The sequence below is a fragment of the Poecilia latipinna genome, unplaced genomic scaffold, assembly GCF_001443285.1.
Source record: "Poecilia latipinna isolate Pla-1442-1.1 unplaced genomic scaffold, P_latipinna-1.0 Scaffold0, whole genome shotgun sequence".
Classification (NCBI taxonomy): Eukaryota; Metazoa; Chordata; class Actinopteri; order Cyprinodontiformes; family Poeciliidae; genus Poecilia; species Poecilia latipinna.
This window is the reverse complement of record NW_015112616.1, coordinates 1313733-1316669: the sequence shown is the minus strand read 5'-3', so window position 1 is coordinate 1316669 and position 2937 is coordinate 1313733. Positions and strand designations below refer to the sequence as shown.

The following is a 2937-nucleotide window of genomic DNA, read 5'->3' as shown; positions in this document are numbered from 1 at the left end:
GAACCAGTGTGCACAGGCACAGAATAAGACGATCGCCCCTGAGGTCTGCGACACGTGAACCGCTCGAGCAGGAGCGCTCTGTTGCCGCGCGCCCACGCATCGAGTTTAGCGGCCAAGATGTTGAGAAACCGGTCTGAAAAAGTCCTGCAGTTGGATGCTTATGAAAAGGAGGCCGACTTCTCTGGGCATTACAGCACAAAGCACGGCCAAATGACGCCCGAGATCGTTGCCATTTACGCATTACACTTTCATAATGCGACAACTTATTCTCAGTGAACTCCATTTTCCTTCTGTTGTATATTTGAAGCCTCTCCGAAACTGAATCACTCGCGCGAAATAAATAAATTAATTAAATGCACATCTAAACACCCTTAAAGAATGTCACTTCATCTTCTCTCAAATTCGAGTAATTGTGCAGAGAAACTACGGTCCGTGGCTGCACTGGGACAGCTATTTGATTTAATACGGACCAAATGAGCCACAGCATCCGACGTTTCTAATTTGCGCTCAGGAGACAAGAGCAGTGCGAGCGGTCAGATAATTTGAAGACGCACATTTTGTGACAATAACAATCAGGACTGGGAACAATGATAAAAGAAAAGCTCACCTTCTGTGCTGGGAGATGATGAAAAATTAACCGTGAGTATCGCCGCGATGAGACATCTCTGACTCACAAACAAGAAGTGCCATGAATTAAGCTGAAGTGGGGAAAACGGAGAGAAAGGATCCTCATCTGACTCGGGAGTGAAGCTCGAGCGAAGTAGGAACACAAAAAAAAATCCACTACAAAGAACTTATCCTTGTGCTAAAAATGTGATCCTTGCGTTTAATAAAAAAGAAGAAGAAGAAAAAACAACTTCGTGTTTTTATTTTTTTGTTGTTTTGTTTTTTTTTTTTAAAAAAGGGAGGCTGTAATTCCTCTTCGGATGTCTTGGACTCACAATCCCACAGCCGGAGACACGCAATGATCCATGGTTGCTTTACATAAACTTTGTATCGCTAACCTAATTTGACTTGGAAAATCTACCAGCGGTTTTCACGCTGAAACAACACCCACACGTGTGCTAAACGCCTCTTTGTGCGAACATTACAACTTCAATCCATGAGGGCGAAAAAAAAGGAGAACCAAGAAAAGAAAAAAGGAAAAAAACACAAGACAATATGCCTCTAATAAACTAAAAAAAAAAAAAAAAAAAAAGCGTGAAGCTAATTTATTCAACAGTCACTTGTTTGGACTGATTTAAAGCTCCGCACATAGGAAAAAAAAGAAAAGAAAAAAAAACAACTCTTAAATGAGGGATGCAGAGAGCGCATCGCCCCCCCAGTGGAGTTGGATCAAAGTGTGCCTCAGTGCAGCATCACTTACAGGAGCCGGGATAGGTGGTTCACCGTATCTGTCTGCTAAGCTGTAGATGTCTCAGTAGTATAGTATGAACTCAGCTCCTCAATGCTGCCCACCTCTCTTTCCCTCTCGCTCTCCCTCCGACTGACATCATAGGCGGAAGGAGGAGCCAGCCGCGGCTTTAAGAGCCACCGGTGCTCTTAAAGCCGCACTGCGCTGGAGAGATGCTTTCGTCGGAGATGTACAGTACAGTTGGTAGACGTGGAGGTGTTATGGACCAGAGATGCCTGGGTTTATTTATTGCTGTAGCACTGTAGCCACCGTAGTCTAGAAGTCTGCCTGAAAGCGAAGTGGGGGCACTGTTCTCTTTCACACCGAGCCTCGCCTCTGCTTTTTATTTCCAGTAGGGGGTCTACTGAAACTTTGGCGTCTTTATAGGATGAAGAAGTTCTAATTCTCTTCAGAAGATTGATCATGTCTTATTGAAAGAGACAGGATCCTTCTGATATATATCTGATATGTAGACCTTCTTTGTGAAGGTATAAATATATGAAGGACGTCATGAGCAATGCAAGAAGTTATTTCTTCTCACTCTGGTCTTATATATATATATATATATATATATATATATATATATATATATATATATATATATATATATATATATATACTGCTCAAAAAAATAAAGGGAACATTTCACTTTAATTTTGTGTGTGGCTCCAAATCCAGGCCTTCATTGGTTAATAAATTTGATTTCCATTGATGATTTTGTCAGCACATTCAACTTTGTACAGAACAAAGTATTCAATGAGAATATTTCATTCATTCAGATCTAGGATGTGTTATTTGAGTGTTCCCTTTATTTTTTTTGAGCAGTGTATATATATATATATATATATATATATATATATATGCAGATTGCAATGTGTCGTGTACACATTGCAGTCTCTAACTTTCCAGGGTCCATCAATAAATTAGAGAATACAAAAAAATAAAATAAAATTAAGCATACACTAGTTTCTTTATTAGCTTTGATTCAGGTTTAAATATCAGAAGGAAGTTAAATGTTGTTGTATATCTAATTTCCTACCTACACCTTTTCCTAACTCAAATTTGTCTATTCAATCACCTTGTAGTTTTTGCAAGCAAACAGAATTATATATTGTTATCTCCTTTGCATTAGTTGTGGGGATTGTAAAAATGTAATAAATCTAGCTGGAAATAAATTATACCAACTGCAACTGATTCAAGAAAAGGCTGTGATGCTAAAATAGAGTAAAGCATTTAAATAAAAATGTTTTTTTAAGCTAGACAAGCAATTTGCATCTGTGAATGTGCTAAAAAAAAGAAAGACAAAAAATAAACAAGGAAAAAATGAAAAAAGAAAGAAAGATACAGTATTCCTTAATCATCAATAGTGTAATTAAACCTTAACTGTGACAGTGCAGAACTGCAAACATTGTATATGTGAGATATTAAGTAAGCCTAAAAAATAAAGACAATAAACAAAGTTACACTGGTCAACCTACTTGTCAAAAGTGGGATCAGGAACATTACATTCTTTGTTCTTTTTTGTTTTATTTTTGGGAAACAAA

General features: G+C 38.0%; 1 protein-coding gene across 5 annotated transcripts in view; it reads right to left on the bottom strand.

Annotated features, from left to right (window-relative positions):
- pcdh11 (protocadherin 11) overlaps positions 1-1471 on the bottom strand; it is a 185063-nt gene extending 183592 nt beyond the window's left edge. For 2 of the 5 annotated variants that reach the window (XM_015030097.1, XM_015030182.1), the window contains exon 1: positions 608-1470. The gene's annotated coding sequence lies outside the window, so the exon portion shown is untranslated. Of the gene's footprint in view, positions 1-607 lie in introns of all 5 variants that reach the window. The other 3 variants (XM_015030019.1, XM_015030261.1, XM_015030338.1) reach the window with 3 other exon arrangements.
- Between the last annotated feature and the right edge of the window lie 1466 nt (positions 1472-2937).